Genomic DNA, 22,450 nt, shown 5'->3' on the forward strand with positions numbered 1-22,450 from the left:
ATTGTGAATATGTTGGTTATGGTTTTCATTTTCCTTTACAATTTCTCATGTTTTGGTTTTATGCCCACCAAGTGTTTGTGAAAATGCCACTTGGAAATTTTGAGTAGATTTTCACACTTTGGCTTGGGATTTGAGTTCTTAGGATACTAGAGTCATAATATCCGACATTTAGTGGTAATTCTTGGGTAGTTAGTTGACTCTTATTTCCATTAACGCTAGCTTTTTACCAATTAATTTGGTAAGTGAGCTAGGACTTATGGATTAAGGTCAATTATGCTTGCTTGACTTACTCCTCGATGCTAGGGGTTGACTAGGTGAGATTGACTCATCATAATTACCATAGTTGTGGTTATGGCGATGATAGGATTCCTTGGATCGTCATTCCCAAATCAAGGCTATTTATGCATTTATATCATTTTCACTAGTTTTGACCTTATTTCCCTTTTAATTGCATAAATTCCCAATTTTGATCATCTCTTAGTTCTTTTATTTCTTAGTTCTTTTAATCTTTCGTTCTTTGATTTCAAAACCTGTATCCTCACAACCGAAAGTGTGACACTTTAATTGCATTCCGAGGGAGAACGACCGGAGGTTTCATTACTCTCGGTTAATTGTTTTTATTGGAAAATATCAAACTTTGATTGAGAGGATAGATTGTCGGTTTGGACTATACTCACAACGGAATTATTTTATCTAATTATTTTACACCCCCACCCCTTTCTTTCTTCATTCTACCCCTCTACCCCAGCCACACTTCCTTCTGACTGCCATCGGCGCCGCCAAAGCACCGCCACCCAAAAACTTGATGTTTGGAGAATTATTGCCAGTTCGGAAATTTGAATTTCTTCTGTTGTGAGTATAGTCCAAATCGGCAGTGGATCCTCTCAATCAAATTTTAATTCAAAGTATAGTCACAATCCAAAATAAGATAACCGGGAGTTTTTAAGTCCCGGGTCATCTTCCCTAGGAGTTGCAATTAAGTGTCATATTATTGGCTAGAGAGAATTGGGGTTATGATTGCAAGAGAAGCAGGTAATAAAAATAGCAACTGAGTAAATAAACATGTAAGAAATTAAATGGAAGCAATTAAATTCAAAGGCAATTAATCAAAAGGAATAGGGAATTCAAATGCTAAGAAACCTCTTGGCAAGGATTGAGGGTAAAGGTTACCTATCCTAGCCATTGACCACAAACACATGATGATTATGAATAGTTAATCTTACTTTGTCAACCCTACATCGAGGATAAGTCAAATAGGCATAATTGATTTCAATCCACAAGTCCTAGTCAAATCTATTAATGGAAGACTTAGAGTTAGTGGAAACCAAATCAGCTAACTACTCTAATATATCAATCAAGAATGGACATCAATGACTCAAGGGTCACCAAAATCCTCAATTCCAAGCCAAGAGTGAGGAAAAACTAAGTAAAAACTAAGCCAAACATTTTATCAAATACTTGGTGTGCATGAAAATAAAATAATATTAAATTGCATTAAAAATAAAATCTAACTATCAAAAGCAAGAAAATAATAACAATAGCTCAAACAAGCATTAAATGAACATAAAACATAAATTGCATTAATAGAAATTAAAATTAACAAAGAGTGCAAATACATAAAAGTGGCAAAATTGAGAAAATAACAAGATAAACTAAGGAAATTAAGATAATAGAACAAAGAAAGGTAAAAGAAACTAGATGAAAACAAGAATTAAAAAGAGAAATTACAAAGAAATTAAACTAATAACCCTAATTTCTAGAGAGAATGGGGAGCTTCTCTCTCTAGAATGACCTACAACATTATACTAAGCTAAACCTAATTGCTCCCCCTTTGCCTCCTCTTGGATTAGGGTTGAAATAGCTTCAGAAATAAGTTGGATTGGATTTTGGAGGCCCAAAATTCGCTGCCAGCAAATTGCAATAATGAGGTCACATGCTGGGACCTGTGCGTACGCACAGACGTGTGCGTACGCACACTTGCTATTTTTCTGCTTGTGTGTACGCACAGAGGGTTGTGCGCACGCACACTTGTTGACTCTCACTTGTGCATACACACGCATGTTTGTGCGTACGCACACTTGCTGATTTGCTCCAAACTCCATTTCTTCACTTCTTTCATCCATATTAGCCTTGTAGCCTGAAATCATTCAACAAACACATCAAGACATCAAATGGAATTAAAGTGGATAAAATCTAGCAAATAATGGCCTAAAAAGCATGTTTTCACTTTTGAGCACAATTTATGGAGAATTCACAAAATTAAGCTATTTCATTGAATAAATGCAAGGAAAGTTGATGAAATCCATCCAATTAGAGCAAATAAATCCCATGAAATATAGATTCATCACATCCCCACACTTAAACAATAGCATGTCCTCATGCTATACTCAAGAAAGAAACAAGGGGTATTACATTTATTCAATGCAAGGAAACTACCTATATGCAATCTATCTAAATGAATGCAACTACTTAGTTAAAATAAATCAAATTCCAAGAATACATATATAGACATAAGGGCTAAAGCAATAACAATCAAATCAATTTCACAATTGAATTGAGTTCTAGAAGAGAATTTATAAACTTGCAAGATAGGGGATAATGAAAGGCAGAAACATAGAATTTGAGTAATCAAACCCCTCACCGGATGTGTATGCACTCTTAATTGCTCAAGTGTTTAGGGTTGATTCATTCAACTCTCTTCTAATCAAGCTTTCTAAGATTTATTTTTCATCTAAAAATTAACAATCATTCAATGTATGCATACAAGTATCATGAGGACTTTTTATAGGTTGTAATGGGGCTAAGGTAAAGGTGAGGATGCATATGGTTAAGTGAGCTTGAGATTTGAATCATTGATTAACTTAAGCTCTCACCTAACACACATAACAACCTATTCAATTCTAATACAATACCTAGCTACCCATAATTCACTTTTTCACACACTCATGCATTCTTTTCAATTCACATCCCATATGCATTTTTTTTCAATACAAAATATATATATACAAAGGTGTCAATGCATATGGTTTAAGCATTTGATGCATGAGTATGTACCAAATTCCCAAGATTTTCAACAAAAGTACAACAATCCACTTTTATCTCAACCAAAATTCCCAAACTTCCCCACACTTAGATGATACACACTCTCACTAGCCTAAGCTAATCAAAGATCACATGAAGGATATTTATTATTTTCTGCTTTAAGGCTAGTAATGTGCTAACTTTTAAGAACAAAAGAGGATTGAAATAGGCTCAAAGTTGGTAAACAAAGGAAGATAAAAGGGTAGGCTATTTGGGACAAGTGAGCTTAATGAAAAGATGGCCTCAATCATGTAAATGCATATATACATCAAACAATGGACATAAAGAATCAAACAAATCAAAGATTACAATCATAGAAAGAGAATAACACACAAGAATGAAAATAGTGGTTATATGATGTAACCACACAATGAGGCTCAAAACTCACATGCTTATGTGTTCTTAGCTCAAAAACATGTTCCACAATACATTTCAAGCAAGTTTCAATAAAATAAATACCAACTCACATCAACTTGGATGTTAATGCCCTATAGATAAATTTCTTGGAAAAATTTCATCATTTTAACTAAGCTTATTATATGTATGCAAAGACATGCAATAGACCATGGAAAAATGCAATTAAAGCTCTAAAATATATACAAACTAAGAAAGATAAAATGTGCAAGTGTATGGAATTAGAATTTTGTCACCCAAGATTGTCGATCGGTGACGACCTCCCCACACTTAAAGGGTTGCACGGTCCTCCGTGCATCCAAGATGAGCAAGGGGGTATGGCGACTTCGGATTGCCACCTTCAGCTGGTGGATCAATCGACTGTTGCATGCTCTTTCTTCCGCTTCCTTTGTTGCTTACGATGAATCATTCATGAAAAAGAGGAAATAACACCGTAAGACGAGTGAATGCAAAAACAAGGAAGCATAGATTGTCGGAATGAGGTGATGGATCACTAAAATGAGTGAGTGAATAGGCTTGTGACATGAAGGAAACAAGTGTGTGAATTCTAAGTTGTGCTGTTTAGAACACACATACTAGCATGGAAAGCTATGTCAGAATTAGACAAAATAAGCATGCACTTCACTCATTCTAGTGTGTTTGAGATACTTAAAAAGAAACTTGTATGCCAAGATAAACAAACAGGCAATAAAGAAGCATTAAAGCATTCAAGCAAGAATTAGGCACTTGCAAATTAGATAATGAAGCAACACCTAATTGACATGAAGTAGAAAACATGGCAAGCATAGTCCACAAAGCTTAAAAAGCTAAAAAAATGTCACTGGGTATGCTTATGATTCAATTTCACAATTCCTTAATTTCAATGCATCAACTAGGTGACTTAAATAAAAATCAATCATAACAAGTATCACCTAAAAAAATGCATCAACTAAGAACAAATTGCCTATCTATAGATAATGAAATCAAATTACATGGTAGCCAAAACATGCAATTTAGAAATCCAAAAGCATTCTCAAAGGCAATGTTATGAGTACTTGGTATGCACAAATATTCAACATTTTAAACTCAATACCAAGCAACAAAGTATGACCTCAATGAAGATATCCAACAATAAATAGCAATAACAATATCAATAGTTTAGCAACAATATCTCAACAGAATCGACAAATCAACTCAATCATCCAACACTTAGCATCAAACAGAAAATTAAACTAACTAATGCAATAACTAACTAACTAACTAAGTAACCAAAGGGGAGCATGGTGGGTGATGAATGATAGTGGTGGATCATGGTTGGAGAAAAGAAAGAAGAGACGAGAAGAGAAAAGAAGAGAAGAAATAGAGATAAGAGAAGAAAAGAAGTAAGGTGGTGAGAAAACAGAGGTGTGCATATGCACAAAAGTGTGAACAGGGGTGTGCACACGCACCAGGATGTGCGAGCGCTACGGGCAGAAGGTGAAAATTGGTGTGTGCACGCGCACACATGTGTGCATACACACGATAGATTTTTTTTATTTTTTAAGAAAATGAAACGTCAGAATTTAACGCCTGATTCGCCATCTGTGCGTACGCACATAGGTTCGTACGTACGCACGAGAGGAAAAAAGAGGGAGACGTGAACGCACAAGGTGTGCAAGCGCTCCGAACAGGGGCTGTGCAAAGGGGTGTGCGTACGCACAGGTGTGTGCGTGCACACAGGTGCAGAAATTGGGGAAAGTGTGCGTGCGCACAGGCTCTATTTTTTTTTCAAAAATTTTTAGAGCTCTAAGGTACCAAACTTGAGCTCAACAAAAGGATTTTAACCCCAAAACATCCAACATTACACAACCACATTATCCAAACTAAAATTTAACCTAACTAAGCTTGAAATTAAACTAAATATAAGCTATCTACAAGAAACAAAATGCATTGAATTAAGACTATATACAAAGAAAGGGTTAGAAAGGTGTTACTATGGTGGGGTGTCTCCCACCTAGCACTTTTATTTATTATCTTTAAGTTAGACAATTGGGAGAGCCCTTGCTATGGTGGCTTGTGCTTGACTTTCCCACCAATGCTTCAATTTCCAATGTCCTCCGGGATCCCAATCCTAACTATTAACAAAAACAAAAGACAACCAAAAAGCAAGCTATTTACATATTAACATATTTACAATAGACAATAACATAACACTTAATTGCAACTCCTAGGGAAGATGACCCGAGACTTAAAAAGTCCCGGTTATCTTGTTTTGAATTGTAACTATACTTTGAATTAAAATTTGATTGAGAGGATCCATTGCCAGTTTGGACTATACTCACAACGGAAGAAATTCTATTTTGTCTAAATTTCCGAACCAGCAGTAATTCTCCAAACATCAAGTTTTTGGCGCCGTTTTCGGGGATGCAATTGGTGTTATATCTTAGGTTCTTGTGAATATGTTCATAGTGTAAATATCTTACTTTTTGGTTATTTGGTTATTTTTGTTAATACTTAGGTGTTTATTTTTCTTGTTTATTGATGTCTTTTGCTTTTATTTTCCACTTTCTCTTTAAGATATCACCCTTGTTGCTTGGATCTTGGTTATGATTGTATTGTAAGGTATGATGAATTCAAATTGGGATTGCATCATGGAGTGAGAGAATCAAATGAGGAAGGAGCAACCTCCTCCATACTACAACGAGTCAAACCCTCCCTTATGTGCATATCAAATCCAAAGATATGAACGGTACCCTCTACACAACCCTCAACCACCAAACCTTCAAGCACCACACCATACACCTCTATGGAACCAAAATGTTTATACACCTTGTCATCAATCATATGAACCATCACCTCCTTATATACCACCTCAATACCCTCACCCACATATCACACCTGCCAACTATACAACCTTTCTCCCAACCATTAAACCTTATTTCTCACCCAAATATGAAGTTCTCCAACCCTTACCCCAAGAACAACAAAACCTTCAAGCATTCTTCCAAGAGCAAGAAGGGTTCCGAAAGAAGCAAGGGAAGTTCATGGCTACCATAGCCGAAGCGGTGAACCGCTTAACCTTGCTATGCTCAAGCAATCAAGACATCTCCCTTGAGGGATGTGGAGGATCAACTAAGGAGTATAGTGCGGAGAAAAACATGGAGTCTAAGGTAGAAGGAGTAGAGCTAAAGCTAGAGCCACAAGAGGAGAAAGGTAAAACAATTGAACCGGATGAGGTAAACGAAGAATTGAGGGAGTTTGATCAAGAAGTGGATTCTATCATCAATGACCACCTTGGTCAACCCCCTCAATGATCTTGAGGAACCTTCCCCTTTTATGTTTGAGAGAGATATGGGTGGTGAGGAAGAGGTAGTCACCCAAGAAGTGGAGGTATTCATATAAGAGTCCAATAGGGTAACTCCATTCCAAGAGCAAATTGAGTGGGTGACAATATCCTCAATGAGCTTCATAGGTCCACACCAATATGCTCTCTTGGAAACAGATCACCAACTTAAGGTCCTTCTTGAGGTGTTCAACAAGGAAGACATAGGTGTTGGTTGCCAAAGGAGTTCAAAGCATAAGTGGTGCAAAGCTCAATTAGGAGGATTCCAAGGTTTATTTGGGTGCTTCAAAGGAAGTTTGGGAGGTTGTTCATCCAAGTGCAAGAGCAAGAATCAACAAGAGGATGATAGAGAAACCAAAGTGTATGATCCGGGCATACAACTCAACAACCAACAATTTTCGGTCCCAATTACTTACTTGAAGTTGCTTAAGAGCTTAATGTACTTTGTTTGGGACACCGGAGGAGCTTTGAAGAGCAAACATGGGTGGCAACTCAAAGACGAGTGGAACCATAAGCCACCATGACACAAGCTTCACTCAAAAAGTCCAACTTGAGGACTTTAAACCAAAGTGCTAGGTGGGAGACACCCCACCATGGTAACATCCTTCCAAATCTTCTTTCTTTTAGCTTTTGCTTATTGAATTTTGTCTCTTTGATCAGCTTAGTTTGATTGAATTCTAGGTTTAAATTAGTTGCATTTTATGTTGATCATGTGTTTTTGAAGAATGATATGTTTTGGGATTGAAAACCTTTGATTGATATCATGGTTGGTGCCTTAGAGGCATTAAAAATGTTATAGAAACAGAGCTCTGTGCATGCACACAGCCTTGTGCGCACGCACATGCCCCTTAGTTTTTGCCATCTGTGCGTACGCACAACCCTGTGCGTACGCACACTTAATGACACATGCTCTATTCACAGCGCTCACACACCCTGTGCAAGTGCACCCCAGCACATTTTCATTCTGTGCGTACGCACACATGGTCCTTTTGCCCTGTTAAAAAAAAGTGTTCTGTGCGTGCGCTCACATAGTAACACCATTCCTGCTAGGAGTGCTTGCACACCCTGTGCGTTCGCACCCCTTTGTTTTTCCCTTTTGTGCGTGCGCACACGTCTTTGTGCGTGCACACAGGTCGCGTTCTGGGCGTTCATCAAGAAAGATGCCCGGTTACGCCAGCCCCCCTAAGCCTTTCCTTCTTCCTTCTTCACCAACCCAACCCAACCTACCCTTCCCTCCGACCACCACCGTCACCGTCCGGCCGCCACCATGTCTCTCTCTGTCTTCTTCCCTCTCTTTCTTCTTTCTTCTTCCTTCTTCTCTTTTTACTCTTCCTTGTTTTGTTTACTTGCTTGCTTAATTTTCATTTTCATTATTTAATTTTGGTAATCTAGTTTAAGTTTTACTTACTTGTTGTTTGTTACATTGCAAGTGTTCAATTTTTTATTTATGGGTTGTTGATGCTTCAATTTTTTGCTTGAATTTGATGAATATGTGCACTGCATACCATGTGTTTGACATAATGCCTAAGTGAACTTTTAGTTTAATGCATGTGTTGTAGCTACCATATGTGTTAGAGTACATCCTTGTTTGGCATTCTAATCAAGAATAGTGTACTTTTGCATGATTATGATGCTATCTTGGATTGTAATTTCAATAATGTACTTATTTAATGCTTTGAGTTGCTAGCACCAAATTGATATGAAAAGTGACATTTGACTTCTTTTTGGTGGAATTTTTAACAAGGGCATATTGAATGTAGTGAATTGAATTGAATTGCTTGTTCATCATGGTTTTTAAGTCAATATAATCACATAACAAGGTATTTGTTCCTTGTTAATACTTTGCATTTTTTTTAGTTCACTTGACTTGATTCTTATCAAGACTTGTCATTTTTTGTAACAAACACCTTAACCATGTGATTATTTCATTATTCCTAAGGATGAATAAGTAATTTTTTCATCATTGCATTGGTTATTGTTTGTTGTGCTATTTCATATCAATCTTGCGCTTTCACTTGCACAATTTCAATAACCAATATGTCCTAAATTCAATTCACTCTTGTTATAATTGCCTAAACTTACTTGTGTTTAATTGATGCTTACTCATTGCGTGCAACTTAGGCCATTTAATTGAGGAACCCATGCTTACTTTTTGATTGTGTGGATGCCGTTTTAACCAGCCGTTGTATGTGTTCTAACCGCACGCATAATTGGAATAGACACACGGCTCATTTTCATCATACCACACCAATATGCAAACTTCCTCAATTAGATGCTTATTTGCTTCTTACTTTGCCTTTTTGTGCCACTTTCCCTATGATTCTTAATTATACTCCATTCATTCTTTTCGAGGATGACTATGATGGCAAGGAGCCGGCGAAGGAGGAGGACACCGAGGATGGAGATGCCGAGAATGCATTGGACTTGGCAATTTCCATGCAACCCAAGCCCTCGCATCCACCAGCTGAAGGTGGAGGAACTTAGAGACATTCTCCCCGGATTGTGTTTGTGCACGGAGGACCGTGTAATGCTTAAGTATGGGGGAGGATTCACCATTTTTGGGGCGTAAATTTTCTTTTTCGAACACTTTGTACTTTATTTTTTGTTTTCTTTTATTATGTTTCTTGTAAATATTTGGAGTATTTTTATTGTTGCATTGTATTTTTCTCTAGTACATATATCTTAGGTTGTTCATAGTTTATTTCTAACTATTGTATTTTGCATCTTTTGCATGGTATATATATATTATAGATAGAAGTTGTGATTGGAAGATGTGAATAGCATAGTGCCTAATTCAATTTTGTCCTAATTTTTCATGTTAGTTTTTGGATGTTGAAAATTAGGAATACAACTAGAAAATTTTTGAAATTGCATCCATCACAACATACATACATATAGGAAATAATTTTGGTGAAAAATAACAAAGATTTTCAAGAATTTTGTTTTTAGGGCGTTCTATTGAATTGATTTGGAAAAATTCTTTTTTTAAAAAACTTGCTTGAATGATTTTTATGGAACATAGAAGAGAGATAGAAAAAAATACCTTATGAGTTTTTGAGCTTATATTGAGTGGTTACACATTCTAACCACTATTTTTGTTTATTGTGTGTTATGCTCCTTCTATGATTGTGATCTTGGTTTTGCTTGATTCTTTATTTCCAATATTTGATGTTTTGGATGCATTGAGCATGATTGAGGTCATTTTTTATTTAAACTCACTCACCCATATGGACCTACCTTTGCATCTACCGTTGTTAACCCCTTTTGAGCCTTATTTACCCCATTGTTTTTAATATCACCACATCACAACCTTAAGCGGAAAACCATGATTTACCTTGATTTGTATCCTTGATTAGTTTAGGTTAAGGTGTGTGTTTCATTTAAGTGTGGGAGAATGATGAAAAACATTGGTAGTGAATGAAAAAGTTTGTTTTGGGTATTTTATTGAAAAAATGTGGAAAATGGGTGCACATTCATGTGTCAATTTGCTTTAACCATATGCATTTGTCATAGAAAAAGAAAAAAAAAGTAGAAAAAAATATAATATAGCAAAAAGGGGACAAAGGTTTCCTCAAAAGAAAGAAAAAAATGAATGAATAAGAAATGCATATGTGTTTTGAATAGAAACTAAGGCATGAATGTGTATGAAAAGAAGTAATTGGTGGTTAGAATGCATTTTTGTGATTTGATTGATATAGGTTGAGTTGGATACCTAAGCTAATCAAAGATTCAATCTTTTAGTCTACTTAGCCATATATTCATCTCACATTTACCCCAATCCCATTACAACCTTCTAAAGACCTCATGATACTTGCATTCATGCATCACACGCTTGTTGATTGTTAGATGAAAAGCAAATCCTTGAAAGCATGATTAGAGGAGACTTGAGTGACTTGACCCTAAACACCGAGTGATTAGAGTGTATATACACCTAGTGAGGGTTCGATTACTCAATTCTATGTCTCCACACCTCTTATCATGCATTCTTGCAAGTTGCTTCATTTTTTTTATGAGTTGAATCAATTCTCTAGATTTTGATTGCATTGAATTATTTCTTTGCTTAGCCCTATATGTCTATACTCTTGCTTGGAAATTTGATTATTTGTTTTCACCAAACCAATAGGAACTATAGATAGATAGATAGGTATATATAATATACTTGTATGCATATAGATAGTTACATTCAATAAGTTGTTACCCTTTAATCATTCTCCTTGTTTGTGTTTAGCATGAGGACATGCTATTGTTTAAGTGTGGGAGAATTGATGAGTCCATATTTGACGATATATTTTGGCTTGATTTGAATGGATTTCATCACATAAACTCACACTTAATCACTAAAATAGCATACTTTTGTGTTTTATCCCTAAATTGAACCTAAATGTGAAAACATGCGTTTTTGTGCTTAAATTAGTGATTTTAATTCCACTTTTATGCCATTCAATGATGTGATATATTTTGTGAGTGATTTCAGGTCATTTAGACAAGAATGGCTAGGCAAAAGTGGAAGGAAGCATGTACAAAGGGAGAACACATGAAGAAAACAAAGGAGAAGCACACAGCCATGTGTGCGTACACACAAGAAGAAAATCAGCATGCGTGCGTATGCACAACCCTCTGTGCTCAAGCACAAGTGAAAATTCAGCGAAACGTGCATACGCACAGGTTCCTGTGCGTGACTTCATTAATGAATCACGTGACTTGCGACTTTGGGGCTCTCTTGGCCCAATTTTTGGAGTGCTGAAGCCTTTTAGAAGTGCTATATCAAAGGGGAATGAAGACATATCAAAGAAGGAGTTTTTAGTTAGCTTGTATTAGTTTAGGAGGCCTCCAAATATGCATTAGGAGTAGGAGTAGTGTAGAGTAGAAAATTCTCTCTTAGGGTTTTACTTCAATTTCCATTGTAGCATTTTATAGTCAAGTTTTTATCTTGGATTTTGCTTCTTTTATTGTAAGTACCTCAATTTCTCTTTAATTACATCATCTTTTATTTTTATTTTCTTATGATTCAAGTTACTTTGTTTATATATGCAATTTTAGTTTCTTGAAGTTTTGATTGATACATTTAATGTTTTATGCTTTATAGTTGCTTGATTGCTTGTTTATTGTTGATATTGTGAATATGTTGGTTATGGTTTTTATTTTCCTTTGCAATTTCTTATGTTTTGGTTTTTATACCCACCAAGTGTTTGTGAAAATGCCACTTGGAAATTTTGAGTAGATTTTCACACCTTGACTTGGGATTTGAGTTCCTAGGATACTAGAGTCATAATATCCGACATTTAGTGGTAATTCTTGGGTAGTTAGTTGACTCTTGTTTCCATTGACGCTAGCTTTTTACCAATTAATTTGGTAAGTGAGCTAGGACTTATGGATTAAGGTCAATTATGCTTGCTTGACTTACTCCTCGATGCTAGGGGTTGACTAGGCGAGATTGACTCATCATAATTACTATAGTTGTGGTTATGGCAATGACAGGATTCCTTGGATCCTCATTCCCAAGTCAAGGATGTTTATGCATTTATAGCATTTTCACTAGTTTTGACCTTATTTTCCTTTTAATTGCATAAATTCCCAATTTTGATCATCTCTTAGTTCTTTTATTTCTTAGTTCTTTTAATCTTTCGTTCTTTGATTTCAAAACCCGTATCCTCACAACCAAAAGTGTGACACTTCAATTGCATTCCGAGGGAGAACGACCCGAGGTTTCATTACTCTCGGTTAATTGTTTTTATTGGAAAATATTAAACTTTGATTGAGAGGATAGATTGTCGGTTTGGACTATACTCACAACGGAATTATTTTATCTAATTTCCGAATCGGCAAAAATCTTCTCTATCAACATCCCAAACAAAACATACCTCTACCTTTTATTGGTTTTAAAATTTTAATTTTTATAATTTTATTTCTAAAATTATAAAATTGATATCAACATTTAAAGAAATCAAATTTTGAATTTTTTTCAAAGTAAATATAAATATCGCAAACTATAATTTCTTAAAAAACCAATAATGATATATTTTAAGGATGTATGATAAAATTTTATAATAATTTATGTGAATTATAGTTGGTGCATACCTGTTGGGTAAAGCAGAGGTTCGAGTTCCTTTCGCTTATCTCTTTTAATATGCTGATGAGCTCTCTTGATATCAATTTATCTATTAAAAATCTTAGTCATTAGTTGTTAAAATTAGTGAACAAAACTATCTATTCCAATGTTGATATTGTAATGATAAAATTACATAATACACGGATTATACTCGTAAAAAGGCTCACGTATTTGCTAAGCACATAAATTACCTGAGGTGCAGGTAACAAAATTTCTTTGAACACCACATTCTTTGTGAATTGTCCACTTTTTCTATCTATTGTTCCTTCTTTGACTAAGATTTTTGTGGTTGACTAAGAAACACTTCGAGATAGAGCAACGTATAATTGATCATCGCTGAACACACGTTTAGGGAGATAAATCCCTACCTTAGGGATAGTTTGCCCTTGTGATTTATTTATCGTTAAGACAAAACTCAACCTTACAGAAAATTGCTTCCTAATAAGCACAAAGGGTAATCCTGAGTTCTCAGTTGTTTTGTGTTTTATCCGAGACAGAAAAGCTCTTTGTCCAGAGTGATGGCGTGTTAAGATTTTCACATCTAACATGTTTTGAAAAGTTCCTCGACACAGTAGCCTTATGCCATTGCATAAGCCTGCCTTAGGATCTATGTTTCTCAGTAACATCAAAGGAGCACCTTTTTTTACCTTCAACATATGAGGTGGCAATCCAGCTGTGGAGATTGAGTTAAGATATTCTTGTTGATACAGTTTATTTGTATCTCCTTCTACTTCATCAAAGGATGCTAAAATTCGTTCGTCTCCCAGAAATTGGTTGATGACTATATCATTAAGCTGTTGCATATCATGATTTTTTGGTGTCAATATCGCTCTCTCTACCATGTAAGATGCATCCCACCCATGAGATTGCAAATTTGGAAAGATTTCTTCTATTAATTTGTGTAATGATGCCTCACCTTCCCATGGTATTACCATGTGTGCTTCTATTTGTACCAAGTCCTCACATATGGTAGGCTCAATCCCATCCCATATACGCATAAGATACTTCGCAAAATCATTATCATTAAGAGATCGCATATTTTGTCGCAAGTGGAGAATTTCGGTGAATGCCCACAAATGTGATTTAACAATAGAAGCTAAAATCATTTGTGACTTACTTCCTTTCGGCACAACATGTAGTACTTGGCGGAAATCCCCTCCCATAACCATCACCTTTCCTCCAAATGGATTATTGTTTTCTAAGATGTCTCGTAATGTGCGGTCTAATGATTCCATTATCTCTTTATTAGCCATTGACGCTTCATCCCAAATTATCGTTGTCGTTTGCCTAATCAGTTTTGCAAAATCAGATTGTTTACTTATATTGCACATGGAGGATGGCTCTGCATTGATTGGGATCTTAAATCTAGAATGAGTTGTTCGACCACCAGACAATAAAGTTGCAGCTATTCCTGATGATGCAGTTACCAAGATAATATGTCATTTACTTCTTAAGTCTGCAATTATAGCTATGTAAAGAAATATTTTACCTGTTCTGCCTGGTCCATCAACGAAAAATACTCCACTTTTTCTCTGATCAATTGTATCCATAATGCACCTGAAAGCCACAAACTGATCATAATTCAATCTTTCTATAGAACACAGATCTTCTCGAGGAACTTCGATGGACATCTCTTCTTGAATAATTCTAGGCATCAAGTTGTCATTGTTGTTGTCCGAGGTTAGAGCTGGTAAATCGTATTGTGCAATATTTTTTTCACGTTGTAGGAGGATGTCATTTAAATCCCTAAGCAAACGATTTGTCAACCCATGGCATGTTGTAGTGCTTGTTGATGGATAATCATCTACCATGTATGAAAGAAACTCATCCACAATCTTCTTACATCTGTTGGCTCACAAAAAATTAAGATGGTGGCAAACAACCTTCTTAAAGCACATGACATTCTTAAAATGGAAGTCTCAACCAAACATGATCTTATACTGCTATCACCCTCTAACAGTCCTCGATGCTGAGTGGATTGCTTAAAGGATGAATATTGGACACCATTCACCGTTAGCAAATCATCCCAACCAGTTGGTCCTCTTACATTTGACAATAGAATACTCAAATAGAATTTTTCTCCTTCTATTAGTGAAACGGTATAGATCCGACCGATAGCCCTCTTTTGTTACCTGCGTCGATGCCATTCTTTTTCCTTGCTGTGCCAACTGTAATATTCTGGGATTTTCCTATACAAAAGATGCCTAGATTGTTGGTCATTGGCCCGATTAAGTGCAAAGAATTTAGTGAGCATTGTTCTTGAAAAATATTCATCATTAACTATTTTAGAAATAGTTTGGTGCTCATAAAAGCTCACTTGATGTTGATTTGGCAAATGAACCTGCAACCTTTCAACTGATGGGTACATTCGGTAAAAGTTGAATTTAAATATTCTCCAACATGCCTCTAGAGCGGCAATCCATCTTGCATCAATAAACTGTTTCATCTCATCATAATAAGAACTTTTGTGAACCTCCATTGCAACATGGTCTGGTCCCTTATAGCAATACATGTATAGATACTTTATACTCTTGATACTGCTATATATCTCTACATTGATATGGCAATCATACTTCAGTAGTAGCCAAGGGTTGTACGGAACTACCATCTGTTGTCAATTGTGACATTTTTATTTATACGTATTGGAGTATCAAATCGCCTCCTATATTGAGGATATGAGTTATCACCTCGTCGTGTCTCTGCTACGAACTCTTTTGGGTAGTTGCATTTACATTGACCATTTTTCATGCATGGTGAAGATTGATTAAGTATTCCGCAAGGACCATGGACCATATGCCTTAGCACTGCCTCATGTAAGTGTGGTTCTGCTTCTTTACATGGTATTTTCGCTCGAACCAAACTATCATATTGGTCAGGATCACTCAACTTATCGTTGTCTTCTAGGATTAGCAACATATGTACGTGTGGCAATCCTCTTTTCTGAAACTCGGTGACATAAATATAACTTTCACCTTTTCCAATACACCCTTGGTAATGACATCCTCCTTTAATTGTTCGAATTTGGCTCTGAAAATCCTAGTTGTTAGATCTGGACGATCATGTGAAATTTGAGTAGGACTGAGTTTCGAAGCTATTTCTGACCATGACGGATTGCATGTCATAGTGAAAAAAATATCCGGTTTGCCTTCTTTAAGAACAATAGCTATTCCATCCTCATACCGTTGGGTCATGTCTCGACGACTGCCCACGAACGACGATGGTAATATCGTTCTTCTGCCAACATTTTCTAAAATTAATTATAGAAAAAAGTATTATTAGTTTGAAAAATTAACTTCAGGAACACGTAATAATCAATCGTGTAGCCATTAAATCGAAAAATATTTACCAGCATTAGTCTCTCCTGTGTGCAAAGCATCTTGTAAGCCTTGATATAGTTCAACTCGAAGTTTCGGTTGTCTTTGTCGAACCCATCTTAACTTGCCTATTTATATTTTCACATAGTTGTCAACAACATATTGTTGAAAAAGTCTCCCCGCTTGCAAAGCTGTTGAGTGATCAACGGGACAGATCTATGAATTTTGAGAATATTAGAAAATGGTTAGAAATTGTGAAATGATGTATTGGTTTAAACTATCATCTAAAGAAGTCTATAAATTATATAAAAAAAATATGAGTTTGTACCTGGAGCATATAGCTATAATATGTCCGGCATGATACTTAGTTCCCACTTTGAGTTCGAGTATTCATATCCCATCCATGCGTTCCAAATGGAAAAAGAAAAGGATATTATAGTGGATCATAATAGCCAACAAATTCCTGAATCCTTCTGAGGTTACCAGCATGAGTTTGAACCTTGACATCTTGTCCATGCACCATTGTTTCAATGTCATTACCAACTATTATGGCTGCTACTTGTGAAGCAGTTGGGAGACTATATTGTGGTTGATTAGCAGGTCGCTCTCTAATCACCAAGCTACACTCTTGTAGATCTAGTCATTGTGCAAGCTGGCAAAATACATGGATAAAAAGATTATATCGGTGCAACAATTGTTGTAGCTTCAGAACCAAACCTTCATGCAGTTGTGTGTTCTCCAACATCCTATTTTGTAACTCGTGCTCAGTATCGTATATATACAGTTGCAAGAAGTGTGGCCACGTCCCTTGGTCTGGATGAAATCCTCCTATGCTGTAGTACATTGATCCTTGAGCACAGAATGTATATATACCATAACTTGCTGTAGCTAATTGTTCGTCTATGTGTACACCGCATGAAATAAAAGAAAAAACATTATTGTAAACACGAATGTGTTTCCTGAAATGGTTCCCTTCTGCAGAAGGGTCTAAGAAGATTTCAAGTAATTCCTAAGAAGCATTTACTTGTGGCAAAGAGACTTTACCCCATTGCAACACATATAAAATGTTTCATGGTGAAATAGACGTGCATTACAGTGGGTACATGTCCTTGGAGTAGGTAGTGTAGTTTGAAGAACTGTTGTATTCTCTTAAAAATTTCGAGCAAAATTGTGAGATGTTCGAACATGGTGGCTAATTTTTGCACTCGCATAGGTAAATAAAATATTATGTTATAGATCTTTTTTTAACATGTGCCAATAATTGTATAGTTAGGTACTCGAGAAGAATTTATTAATTATTTCTTATTTTTTTAGATAGTGGAATCAAGAGTGAACAAAGAATATGTATACAACTTTCCAAATGAGGATTATTTTTTGGAAAATAAACGTAATCTTTAAATATGTAGTGTATTTTTCTAGATTTTTCTATTGCCTAATTTAGGAAGAGTATAGACTTGTATAGACTTGCATGATAAAATAGTTTGTATGTGGAGAATAATTCTAAAATTATTTTGATATTTTGCAGAAAAAATTGTGCAATAAATGAGTATTGTATATACATGTCAACAAAGACAAAATTAGTAGTATGTCTTTTATTTAATAGATATTAAATACATATATGTATATCTTTGTATGAATATTTGATTGAGATTATATATTTAGTTTTTTTTATTTTATCATTAAAAATAATAATATAAAATATTTTAATAAATCATTAAACACAATCCCCTTAAATAATTACTCTAATTTCGCTCTTGTGTTTCTCAACGTGAAACGTATTTCGAGTGTACTCAGAATACATCAGACTTTTATTGCGTCATAATTCAAAATCTCAGTATTCAAGATATATTTATAGTTAAGATAGTATTCGAGATGTAGTGCATTATTTAAATAATTATTCTATATTTGATGTATTTTCATAAATTATATATCTTTAACAATATATAAAGCGGATAAAAAAATTTGGTATCCAAATCTGTTTTCCTATATTGCCCATATCTTTATAAAGGTAATTTGGTATCCAAATCTGTTTTCATATTTTACCACTATCATTATAAACTAAAACTACGTAATATTCTATAACCTCTCCATTAACCAACAATGAATTTCCACTTTCAATCTTAAAAGGGATTAAAATTAAACTGCTCACTGTCAATCATGAAAAGGATTAAAAACTTAACTTTTAATAATATAAAAATTAAACATAATAAATATACAAATTATTACTAAAACATTTTATTAATAGTACTCTTTTTATTGATAGTACTCTAAAGATAATTAAAATGTTTAAAATAATTATAATTATACATGTTTAACAATAAATATAAGCATTTTATCATTTTTAAAAAATATCTACACAGAGAGTTAACATTAAAATTTACCCACAGAGATAACATTATAATAGAAAAATATTTTATTAAACATTTTGAGTAATATTCTTATAGTAATATTTTTATAGTTATAGGTAATATATAATGGGGATATTGGGAATTTAGTATCCAATTCTTATTTTGTAACACCCTAACTATCATAATGTCACGCTTTCGGTTGCGCCACTCTGATAGCTCGGGTATTACGCGACGCTTATAATATTTAATACTAAAATATGAGCCTGTTTAAAACTTTAACCGAACTTTTCAAAATAACACAAACATCCAGACTTACAATATAAGTTACAAGACTCACAGGAAATATATATGTATACATACATAGTAATTTACAAACATCTCATCACAATCCTATCCCACTTACAAGACTTGCAAAATTAAAGGCGAGGGAAACAATAATACTAAAACAATACAAAATTATCATCTAACAGAAAATAAATAATATCTTCTGAACTTCGTCGTCTGCAACCTAAAAAGAGAAGACCTGTAGGGGAGTGAAAACATCATCCTCGAAAGGGTTCTCACTATAGGGTTGCAGAATTACTATAATAGGATACGCGAGATAAAACCGTTACAGTGATTAATAACCGCCTTATGCATCTTTTCAAAAACAAAGGTTTACTAAAAAAGAAAAGTCTGAAATCTTTTTTGAAAGAGGAACTATTCATTTCTTATTAAATCCAAAAGCCTTTCAAAAAGTTCATCTGTGCTGAACCAGGTTAGTTGTTCATACTTTTCCAAACCAGAACATCAACCAAACATGGCCTTCGCCCCACCTCATGATCAACCACGGCTATAGGCCCAAACAACCCAAACACCAACCAATCACCACAATCCAACAGAGTCCCAGTCACAAACACAAGTAGGAAAGTTCAAGCACAAACAAACAGTTACTGCAAGTAGAACAATTAGCAGATAATCGCAAGTATTCACAAAGGCAAACCAAATACAATATGCACACCCAAACAATGTCACATAGATGCATATGATGAATGCCTGTCCTAGTGGCTGATGATATCATCTATCGGTTATAGAGCCAACCCGACAAGTCCTGGTAGCTAACCATTGGACTGTCCCTCTGTCGTGCATCCCCAACTCGAGTTATTCACAATCATAATCATAATTCAAATCCAACACCTTCACTGGTGTATATTCACCGGGGCGAGCTCATCCGGAACTTTCACAGTGTCCGGCCACACTTACGACATAGGGTCAGCATAGTATCGAGTCTCAACCTGAAGCACGTGGTGGCTAGCCACTGCTTCTACCCAATGAAACTCGTATCTGAAATAAGTGGAAGTGCAACAATCACAATCTCAATAACTCAGCATATATGCATTTATTCTCAGCCATAAATCAATATTCATCTCAGTCGTCTGGCTTAAATTCATGATTCATAGTCAGCCATCCGACTCATAACATATTCCACAATAAACCATAATTCATTATCATACACAGTCAGTCTGGCTCATAACAAAATAGCACTTCCACCATTCAACATCATCAAATTCATAAAATCATCATTCAGGCCATAAATCACTTTTTCTCAATTCACTTTACTTTGAAATCAAAATCAATTCTTTTTAGCCTTGGCTTTAAAGTTCCCATTCCTCAAATCATCTCAGGCTCATAAGCCACTTTTACTCAAGTAAGTTCCCTTTTTAAAAACAAAGCCACCCTCGGCATCCTCTTTCCAAAAATTCCAAAACCATGGCAAATTAAAGATTTATTTTGAAATATTCAAAATCATCCATCTAACAACAGGATTTTATAACAAAAGTCACTCGGCAAAGTCTCAAGTCTTTAGAGGAGAATAACATAACTCATTTTCTCAAACTCACTTAAAATCTTTAAAACCTTGGCTTCCTGATTTGAGTATTAAAAATAGGATCTAAGTCAGACCGAGTCATGTAATCAATTACTCCTTTCAAAGCCATTTCCTTTACTTAAACAAAACCAGCTTCAACCCCATGATTAATTCTAAAGCATTCCAAACTGCTCAAAAATTGTTTTAGTCTTGCAAAAATTCAGAATTCAAAGAGTACTTAAAACATTTCCCAAAATATTTTAAAAATGAAACTTGTCAATAGACGTTCAAGTTCTTTCAAAGTCACTGAAACTCCTCCAATTGAATCCCTCAAGTCAAATTCAAAGACATAGCCCTTTTCACATTTAAAACAGCCTTAAAACATAAGTTTCATCTAGATAACTTGCTCCCAAAAGAGATACAATACTTTTTTTAAGAAACGAGACTAAATCACGATTTCCTTCTTAATAATTCATTTCAAAAGCATAAATCATCCCGTTCTTAATAATTCAAATAAAATAGTAGAAGTCTTTAACTCATAATTTTCTAAATAACATTTCAATAAAGTACCGGATTCTATCAAAATTTCGGCAGCACCTCCCCTAAAATTTGGACTCTGCCACCCTTTCCGAGTCCAATCCAAACCAATCCACAATTTTTTTTTCAACGGTTCAGAACCCAAAAAAATCAGTTTAAAAGGAAACTGAATCCAACATTCACCTCATTTTCATATCTCAAGGAAATTGTTGCAAGATCAAATCATTATCAACCAATTAAACCCAATTTCAAAACTTTAAAAGAACAGTTCAGCAACAACCCATTTATCAAAACCAAACAAAAATCAAAAGTCGTCTCAAGATCAATCTTTATCAACTGATTAAACACATTTTCAGAACTTTAAAGAGACACTTCAGCAACAATCCATTTTATCAAAACCAAACAATAACCCAATCAAACATATAATCACATTCATCCAAAATAGCCAGACAATACATAAGACTTGTACAATCACTAAAAAATGTATTTTTCACATTGGTATCCATTTATAACAATTCCAAATTATGAAATTGAGATTTTAGAAAAGCCCCTACCTCGACTGTCGAAAATCAAAACTCTAAAACGCATCACAACTCGTTTTCTCTCAGCCCGAAATTGTGGCAGCCGCAATCTTTGCTCCAAACCATTTTCTCAGCAACCACAACGACTCTAATCGCAACATATAGTAATCAGGACTCGACCCCACGTTACCAAAACTCATATTCATTAACCAAACACAACAAAACACTATCGCAAGGCTTTTCGAAACATACTTACTTACCGAAATAACAAAATGAGGAAGCTGCAATTCCGAACCGACCCGTCAACAGCTCCGGTAGTGTCCAGAAGCTCCGGTAGATCAACTACAATAACCACGCAGCATCAAAACCTTCTCGAAATTCCAAAAGAACTGAAATCAAACTTAAACCTCTTACTGGCAGTGAAACTCAGTGGCAGCAGGGGCATTCTTGGCGGCAGAGGCTCGGCCCAGAGCTCCGGCGGTGGTCCCGGAAGTCACAGAACCACTCTCGGCGATCAGAAACACAGAGTTGCAGCTTCCTTCTCCGGCGGCAACACCTGCGGCGGCAGGAGCGGCGGAGGACATCAGCGGCAGTGAGAGACAGAACTGGCGAGCCCTCCTCTTCCAGCGGCGATGCTGCGGCAAGGAGCACAGCGGCGGCGTGTAGACTGGTGACGGCAGAAACGCGACAGCTCCTCCACTGCGGCAACTCCCTCATGGCGTGTTTCTCTCTCGCGCGACTGGCGACGGCGCGGGCTAGAGGTGACGGCGCGACGAACAGTGGCGGTAACGTTTCCAGGCTCTCCTCCAACGATGCCCTTCCCTCACTGCTCTCTCGGATCTCGCTCTCTCTTCTGTCAACAGCGGCGATGACGAAAGAACGGCGATGGTACCTCGGCGGCGTCCCCTCCTTCCCGACGCTCCCCTCTCTCTCTTCGTGAAGCGACGGCAGCTTGCAGGGACGACAATGACGCGACGGC

The 22,450-nt window shown here is 35.8% G+C and overlaps 1 pseudogene; it reads right to left on the bottom strand.

Moving 5' to 3' along the window:
* Positions 1–13,198: 13,198 nt before the first annotated feature.
* On the bottom strand, positions 13,199–22,188 carry LOC148544493 (uncharacterized; annotated as a pseudogene).
* Positions 22,189–22,450: the final 262 nt, after the last annotated feature.

Source organism: Arachis ipaensis, chromosome B9 (genome assembly GCF_059453495.1).
Source record: "Arachis ipaensis isolate K30076 ecotype BB chromosome B9, ASM5945349v1, whole genome shotgun sequence".
In the NCBI taxonomy this organism is placed as follows: domain Eukaryota; kingdom Viridiplantae; phylum Streptophyta; class Magnoliopsida; order Fabales; family Fabaceae; genus Arachis; species Arachis ipaensis.